This window comes from Eptatretus burgeri, chromosome 6, assembly GCF_056783735.1.
Source record: "Eptatretus burgeri isolate ZD-2024b chromosome 6, Ebu_testis_v1, whole genome shotgun sequence".
NCBI lineage: Eukaryota > Metazoa > Chordata > Myxini > Myxiniformes > Myxinidae > Eptatretus > Eptatretus burgeri.
Window position 1 is genome coordinate 52,363,408 of NC_140966.1, and position 9,865 is coordinate 52,373,272.

The following is a 9,865-nucleotide window of genomic DNA, read 5'->3' on the forward strand; positions in this document are numbered from 1 at the left end:
TCGATCCTTGGTGCAATCCCACTTTAACCTTAAACCGGTCCGTCATTCCTACCGCACACCTCACCGCTGTCACACTGTCCTCATACATATCCTGCACGATCCTCACATACTTCTCCACCACTCCCGACTTCCTCATACAATGCCACAACTCCTCTCTTGGCACCCTATCATAAGCTTTCTCTAAATCCACAAACACACAATGTAACTCTTTCTGGCCTTCCCTATACTTCTCCATCAACATTCTCAAAGCAAACATCGCATCAGTGGTGCTCTTTCCTGGCATAAACCCATATTGCTGCTCACAGATCGTCACCTCTCCTCTCAACCGAGCTTCCACTACTCTTTCCCACAACTTCATGGTGTGGCTTAACAACTTTATCCCTCTGTAATTTCCACAGCTCTGCACATCACCCTTATTCTTGAAAATCGGAATCAGTACACTTAATCTCCACTCCTCCGGCATCCTCTCACTTTCCAAGACTTTATTAAACAATCTGGTTAACAACCCCACTGCCATCTCTCCTAAGCACTTCCATGCCTCCACTGGTATACCATCTGGGCCAACCGCCTTTCCACTTTTCATCTTCTTCATAGCAGTCCTCACTTCATCCTTACTGATCCACCCCACTTCCAGATTCACTATCTCCACCTCTTCCAACCTTCTCTCTCTCTCATTTTCTTCATTCATCAGCTCCTCAAAGTACTCCATCCACCTTCTCAACACACTCTCCTCGCTCGTCAGCACATTCCCATTTGCGTCCTTTATCACCCGAACCTGCAGCACATCCTTCCCAGCTCGGTCCCTCTGTCTTGCCAATCGGTATAAATCCTTTTCCCCTTCTTTTGTATCCAGCTTCTCATACAGCTCGTCATATGCCTTTTCCTTGGCCTTTGCCACCTCTCTTTTTGCTTTTCTACGCCACTCCTTGTACTCCTGCCGACTTTCTTCATCTCTCTGACTATCCCACTTCTTTTTAGCCAACCCCTTCTTCCTTATACTTTCCTGTACTTCCTCATTCCACCACCAAGTCTCCTTATCTTCCTTCCTCTGTCCAGATGTCACACCAAGTACCTTCCTAGCTATCTCCCTCACAACTTCTGCTGTCGTTGCCCAATCATCCCACCCATCTTTACCACCATCCAGCGCCTGTCTCACCTCCTCCCTAAATTTCACGCAACAGTCTTCCTCCTTCAGCTTCCACCATCTGGTCCTTGGTTCAGCCCTCACTCTCTTCCTCAACCTCACCTCGAAAGTCATCCTACAGACCACCAATCGATGCTGTCGAGCTACACTCTCCCCTGCCACAACCTTACAGTCACTAATCTCTTTCAGGTTGCATCTCCTACTTAAGATGTAATCCACCTGTGTGCACTTTCCTCCACTCTTGTATGTCACCCTGTGTTCCTCCTTCTTCTTGAAATACGTGTTTACCACTGCCATTTCCATTCTTTTTGCAAACTCTACCACCATTTGCCCTTCCACATTTCTCTTGTTGAGACCGTACCTCCCCATCACCTCCTCATCCTCTTTATTCCCTTCCCCAACATGACCATTGAAATCTGCTCCAATCACCACTCTTTCATCCTTGGATACACTCTCCACCACTTCATCTAACTCACTCCAGAAATCTTCTTTATATTCCATCTCACACCCCATATGTGGGGCATATGCACTGATGACATTCATCATCACCCCTTCAATTTCCAACTTCACACTCATCACTCGGTCAGACACCCTCCTCACCTCCAATACCCTCTTGACATGATCTTCCTTCAGGATTATCCCGACACCATTTCTCCTCCTATCCACACCATGGTAGAACAGTTTGAAACCACCTCCAATGCTCCTCGCCTTACTCCCCATCCACTTGGTCTCTTGTACACACAGTATGTCCACCTTTCTTCTCTCCATCATATCAGCCAACTCTCGCCCTTTGCCAGTCATCGTCCCAACATTCAGAGTTCCAACTCTCACCTCCACACTTCTACCCTTCCCCCTCTCCCACTGCCTCCGGACTCGCCTTCCCCGTCTCCTTCTCCTCCTTCGCCCAGCAGTAGCACAATTTCCACTGGTACCCTGCTGACCACCGGTACCGGTGGCGGTCGTTGGTAACCCGGGCCTCGACCGATCCGGTATGGAAATTCGTTTTGTTGTCCGCATAATGATTTGGCATAGGTTTTTACGCCGGATGCCCTTCCTGACGCAACCCTGGTCGCCTCTTACGACACACAGGGATATGGTACACCTATTCTAACCGGGGCATACACCGGGCCCAGTACAACTGGTGCTCATTTCGCCGACCTCGGAAGGATGGCAGGCTGAGTCAACCCCCTGGTGTTTTCGACTTGGTTTATATATATTTATATATAGATATAGATATATATATATATATATATATATATATATATATATATATATATATTTATATATATATATATATATACAGATTATATAAATACATATATATATATATATATATATATATATATATATATATATATATATATACATACATATATTAATTCAGTGTCCCAACGGGGCTTGAACTCAGGACCTCTTGGGTCCCAAGCCACTGCCCTTACCACTGCGCCAACACCAGACATATATATATATATATATATATATATATATATATATATATATATATATATATATATATATATATATATATATATATATATATATATGTCTATATATATATATATATATATATATATATATATATATATATATATATATATATATATATATATATATATATATATATATATATATATATATATATATATATATATATATATATATATATATATATATATATATATATATATATATATATATATATATATATATATATATATATATATATATATATATATATATATATATATATATATATATATATATATATATATATATATATATATATATATATATATATATATATATATATATATATATATATATATATATATATATATATATATATATGTCTATATATATATATATATATATATATATATATATATATATATATATATATATATATATATATATATATATATATATATATATATATATATATATATATATATATATATATATATATATATATATATGTCTATATATATATGTCTATATATATATATATATATATGTCTATATATATATATATATATATATATATATATATATATATATATATATATATATGTCTATATATATATATATATGTCTATATATATATATATATGTCTATATATATATATATATATATATATATATATATGTCTATATATATATATATATATGTCTATATATATATGTCTCTATATATATATATATATATATATATATACATGCACAGAGACATGACAGAAGTAAACAGACACCTTAAATTTCTTCATTTGATCTGTATAATGTAGTTTTACTCAGGGATTTGTATTAATATTCGACTATTTCTTTGCAGAAACGAGTTCCTTGGTCGTGTATGACAATTAACTATGCCTCGAACCCAGGGAGCACACAAACTTTCTGATTTTCAAAGAGCACAAATTGTTGCCCATTTGCAAGGTGGAGTCAGCCAGCATCAGATAGCCCAGAGGCTTGGCATTCCGCTTTCTCTGGTCAACCGGGTGATTGTGCAATTCACCAGCGAAGGCAAGGAATCCACAGCTTCCCGTTCTGGTCGATCTGGGCCCTCAGAAAGGTGTCTTCGAGCTGTCAAGCGGTCCATCGATAAAACTCCCTGTTGCAAAGCAGCAGATGTTGCAGAGGAGGTTAAAGTTAGCTCAAGAACTGCTGTGCAGTACCTTCATCAACTGGGCTACTATGGGAGAGCAGCTAGGAGAAAATATCTTCTTAGACCAGTCAACATTCACAGGAGAAAGAAGTGGGCTCACGTGATGGCCAACAGACCCTTGGAGTTTTAGCAAACTGTATTTTTTTCAGATGAGTCCCAATTTACTCGTTTTTCTGACAGTGGACGCGTATAGGTCTGAAGACTTCCCAGTCAAGAGTTTTCTTTGAACCAACTGCAGCCAAAAGTCAAACACTGTGGTTTTTCAGTGATGGTGTGGGGAGCAATCTGGAGTGCTGGTCAGTCAGAGCTTGTGGAGTGTGTTGGCAACATCCACACTATGACACATATTTCTATCCTTGAGGATGGACGTCTCCCTGTCTTCTCCACTGATCAGATGGTCAAAAACAACACTGTTCATGGAAGATGGAGCTCCAGGCCACACTGCAAAAATATCAAGGAATGGCAGGACAGAAATGGGATCAAACGACTTCCATGGCCAAGTCAATCTCCTGACATGAATCCCATTGAACACCTCTGGGCCAAATTGGATCGAGCTGTGCGGAAAAAAGTGCAGGAAACCAACATAATGGACAGACTTGCTCAACCGTTTGTGTGAAGCCTGGGCAGAAATCCCACAAGAGAAAATTTCAGAACTCATTAGTTCTATGCTTGAAAGAGTAAATGCATTGAAATCTGCAAATGGCAAGTCTACAAAATACTCATGTATGAATTAAAATAGATCAAATATACTTCAAATGTTCAATAAATAAATCGTTTCAAAATCTATGGTGTCTATTTACTTCTGTCATGTCTCTGCATATATATTGTTATGGATTTCAGAATCGGATCCGACTAATGCATACAAACATTTCGGTCCTCAGACAGTTATTTCCCTAAATGCATGTCCAGGATGGACCCATCCTCACGTCTGGTGGGATTCCAACTCTGATGCATTGAGAAAGGTAAAGTACAGATTCCCTTTCTTACGGGATGGCCTTTTTCTCTTTACGACACATTCATGCACGCGAGATAGCCGTCAGCCCAACGGAGGCTCCTCTACTCCCTTTCCATCAGGACACATTGGCTTGTCGGTGGACGATTTATTTACACTTTGGACTTACAGGACATTTGATTAAGCACACCGTGGGCTTTTCCTGAGCAGTTATTCTGATGGTCAAATACGGCTGTGGATCATTTACCTCACCCACCTATCTTTCGTTGATATTCGACACTCACCTCTTTCACCGTCGTTGACGTCCACCTTTTTCCATCGACGTTTGATGCCCCGTTTGGCAGCTCTATGGATGCTTGCTGGTTCTTGGTCGTGTCAGGCTGAACGAGGAAGGAATGATCGCGAGATTGATGGATGGAAGTGATGTGCAGCAATGCACCAACCGGTAAGGTGGATTTGGCTGAAGTCTGCTTGAGGCTTCGCCCAGACTGGTCACCTATAAAAAGGATGGGAGGACCATTTTCCTGACAGTTTGTGCAGATAGGTGACGGTTATTTTCAGCTCCAGTCAGTTGTTCCAGTCAGACGGTTGGTGAGCTGGTGACAGACAGTTGGTTGGTGAGTTGGTGACAGCCTTACAGCCTTACAACTCTGACCACTGGTGACAGTTGGTGACAGCTGATTACAGCTCTTCACAGTGCCCTACAGCACCTCAGCACCTTACAGCTTCTTAGAGCTCCTCACAGCACGTCAGCGCCTTACAGCTTCTTTCAGCTCCTCACAGCACCTCAGCGCCTTAGAGCTTCTTACAGCTCCTCACAGCACCTTACAGCTCCATACTGCTGTCTGTTGGTTGCCACTCCTGGTGCCTCCTGACAGTGGGTGTCGGTTGGACTGTTCCTGCTGGTTCTGCTCGTATCTGATTCTTGGCATCCCTGGTTCCTGGAAGTGACGTGATGCCGATTGGTGTTCGAGCCTGTTTGTGAGTGGGTGCACGGCGAGGCAGGGCACTGGTGGCGGACCAAGGCACGCTCACACATTTTGGGACATTTTATTTGACGCACGACGACTTCTACCTTGGTAAGCCGAGACTGGATTTCTTTCCCCCTGAATGATCTGCTGGGTATCCTTGTCTCGTGTTTAATGGTTAAGTAAGGCAAAGTGATAAGCATCTGCTCTTTATCTATTTTTCTATCAATGTCTGTTTAATTCTTTGTTTGTTTGAAATTATGTTGATTGATTTGAATTTCTTTTCACCAAAAGGAAATAAAAAATTCCTCTGTTTATTTATTTTTCTGATTAATAAATTCCTTGTTGCCATTTCAACCTGTCCTTGCTTGTCCTTTCCTTCCAATTATCCAGCGTTGTCCAAACCAACATAGACTGGGAGGTAGTTCCCAAACTAATTAACCTGTCATAGTTGGCATGCACGAGCGGTAAACGCTCGGTCACCCTAATTAAGATCTAATCAAGATATGATTGGTGCTTTGCTGAGGACGCGCTCCCCATTCAGGAAACCACGTGGCTTCTAGTTAAACGGCAAAATTAGACGGTGGACACTGGAACTCGAGGTTAACTGATTGGCGTCCGTGGTTGTAAACCAACCCACCGTACCTGAAGTTGATTGTGAGCGGTGGTCCACAGGTCCGGGTCTTCCGAGGAGAAATGGGGATTAACCCCCTCATAATACACTCGGTACCCATGACCGTAACTCTACCTATCTATCTATCTATATGTGTGTATATATATATATATATATATATATATATATATATATATATATATATATATATATATATATATATATATATATATATATATATATATATATATATATATATTTTGCTACGGGTTTCAGAATCCGATCCGACGAATGTTAACAAGCATCCAGGTCCTCCGACAGTTATTTCCCATCATGCATGTCCAGGATAGACCCATCCCCATGTCTGGTGGGATTCTAAATGTGATGCGTTGAGAAGGATAAAGAATAGATTCCCTCTCTTATGGAAAGCTCCTTTTTCTCTTTACGACAGACACATTCATGCACATGAGATAGCCGTTCGCCGAATGGAGGCTCGACACCCGCCTTTTTTCCATCGACCTTGACACCCGTTTCTTTCACCGATGCCGACACCCGCCTTTTTCCATCAACCTTTACACCCGTTTTTTTCACCGATGCCGACACCCGCCTTTATCCATCGACCTTGACACCCGTTTTTTTCACCGACGCTGACACCCGCCTTTTTCCATCGACCTTGACACCTGTTTCTTTCACTGATGCTGAGACCCGCCTTTTTCCATCGACCTTGACACCCGTTTCTTTCACCGATGCCGACACCCGCCTTTTTCCATCGACCTTGACACCCGTTTCTTTCACCGATGCCGACACCCGCCTTTTTCCATCGACCTTGACACCCGTTTCTTTCACCGATGCCGACACCCGCCTTTTTCCATCGACCTTGACACCCGTTTCTTTCACCGATGCCGACACCATCCTTTTTCCATTGACCTTGACACCCGTTTTTTTCACCGATGCCGACACCATCCTTTTTCCATTGACCTTGACACCCGTTTCTTTCACCGATGCCGACACCATCCTTTTTCCATCGACATTAACACCCGTTTCTTTCACCGATGCCGACACCATCCTTTTTCCATCGACATTAACACCCGTTTCTTTCACCGATGCCGACACCCGCCTTTTTCCATCGACCTTGACACCCGTTTCTTTCACCGATGCCGACACCATCCTTTTTCCATCGACATTAACACCCGTTTCTTTCACCGATGCCGACACCATCCTTTTTCCATCGACGTTGACGCCCGTTTTTTTTCACCGATGCCGACACCCGCCTTTTTCCATTGACCTTGACACCCGTTTCTTTCACCGACCCTGAGACCCACCTTTTTCCATATATGTTGACATCCGTTTTCTTCACCGAAGTTGACACCCGCCTTTTTCCATCAACGTTTGACACCCCGTTCAGCAGCTCTATTGACGCGAATTGGCTCTTTTTCATATCGGGCTGAACATTGAGGTGATAATTGTTGTTGATGTTTTATGAACGCTTCACGTTTTCGCTCAGTAATTCTGGCAAATGGCTGCTTTTTGCCATTCGTCCAGCACCACAGGCATGGCGTTGTTGGCCAGGACTGATCGCGGGACAGGCAGGTTGTCACAGCAACGATTTACAAATTGTGCAGGGTGGATTTGGCTGGATTCTGCGCCCGCCCAGACGGGCCGCCTATAAAAAGAGGACCAGAGGTCCGTTCTTGGTGCAGGTCAGTCGACGAGTCAGTTTGTGAGTCAATTGGCATCAGTGAGTAGGAATCAGTGAGATGGCTTTACCAGTCAGTCGGAGTCCAGTCAGTCAGATGGCTTTTCCAGTCAGTCAGACGGCTTTTCCAGTCAGTCGGTGCCAGTAAGTTAGTGACAGCCTCAGCACCTCACAGCACCTCAGTTTTTCCTTTTTTCCAACATGGCTGCGACACCGCAGGACCTAATGACATCATAATTATAATCATTGTAACATTCTACATGAGTAATCGCTACTGTGGTGAAAATGATTTTCAATCCACCAAGCGATGACAGAGAAAAACCACTCACATTCTGTACGAACAAACAAACAAATGGAAAATCACTCATAGTGACAACTTGGCAAAACAGCACAAAGAAGAATGGCACTTGGTAGAGCGCATACCTCTGCCAGGTGGAACTGTTCACGTTTTGTATCCCACAGATGGGCTGGATCCGAACCAAAATCCAATCTGCTAGTTCTTGTCAACTATTCAACTCATTCACCTTGTTTTGTCATAACTCATCCACAACTTTTTGAGATGTACTGATGTATTTAGATTTTATCCCTATCTATCAATTTTAGAAATTAGGCCTATGTTGATCTTTTGAGCATAAAATTAATTGGTAGATGAATTCAGCAACCTTACATGAAAATGCTCTTCATATTTCATGTCAATCGGAAGAACATTGAGTATTTTAGAAAATTTGGCCCAAATTGGGTTTTTGGCCTATGTTTACCTCAAAATTAATAGGTGGTTGAATTCAGTGACCTAATATGCAAATCCTGTTCAAATTTAAAGTCAATAGGATGAAAATTGGGGATTTTAGAAAATTTGGCCCAAATTGGCCTTTTGGCTGAAGTTGATCTCAAAATTAATAGGTGGTTGAATTAAGGGACCTGATGTGCAAATTGTCTTCAAATTTCAAGTCAATAGGATGAAAATTGAGGATTTTATAAATTCGGCTGATGTTGATATTTTGGTCTATGTTGACTTTTTGGCTTATGTTTATCTCAAAATTAATAGGTGGTTGAAGTCAGTGACCTAATATGCAAATTATGTTCAAATTTCAAGTCAATAGGATGAAAATTGAGGATTTTAGAAACAATTAAAAAATTTGGTATGTTTTGGGTTGACCTTTTGGCCGATGTTGACCTTTTGACCTAAAATAACTTCAAAAGTAATAGGTGGTTGCATTCATTGACGTGGGATGCAAATCCTGTTCAAATTTCAAGTCAATCGGATGAAATTTGAGAATTTTAGAAAATTTGCCTCAAATTGAATTATTGGCCTATGTAGACCTTTTCAGTCGACCAAATTTTACGAAACTTCAATGCATGACCATTGCAGGGTCGGTGACATTAATCTCTGGAAATTTTAGAACGATTGGTTGAATGCTTTGGGCTGGAAGTGAGCGGACAGACAAACACATAAACAAACAAACACAAACAAACAGAGGTGATAAGCATGCTTGGCAAAAATTAAAAAAAAAAATTGCCAAGTAACAAACACACAAACAAACGGAGGTGATCAACATACTTGTCAAAAAAAATTTTTGTTGCCAAGTAACAAATGAAATATCATTCATGGAGTGACAACTTGGTGAAATGGAATGGCACTCCAGAGAGAAGATACCTCCACCTGCCTGAATAGTTTACATTTTGTATGGCACTGAAAGGTCGGATCTGATTCTGGACCTTCACCAAAATCGAATCAGCTTGTTCTTGTCATCTAACCAACTCTTCCACCTCGTTTTGTAACAAGTCGTCAACAACATTTAGAGATAATATGCTACACTTAGGTTTTGGCCCCAT

General features: G+C 41.2%; 1 long non-coding RNA gene across 1 annotated transcript in view; it reads right to left on the bottom strand.

Annotated features, from left to right (window-relative positions):
* LOC147024779 (uncharacterized) overlaps nucleotides 1-7,888 on the bottom strand; it is a 35,374-nt gene extending 27,486 nt beyond the window's left edge. The window contains exon 1 of the long non-coding RNA XR_015058837.1: nucleotides 7,659-7,888. This is a non-coding gene — a long non-coding RNA (uncharacterized LOC147024779). The remainder of the gene's footprint in view (nucleotides 1-7,658) is intronic.
* Between the last annotated feature and the right edge of the window lie 1,977 nt (nucleotides 7,889-9,865).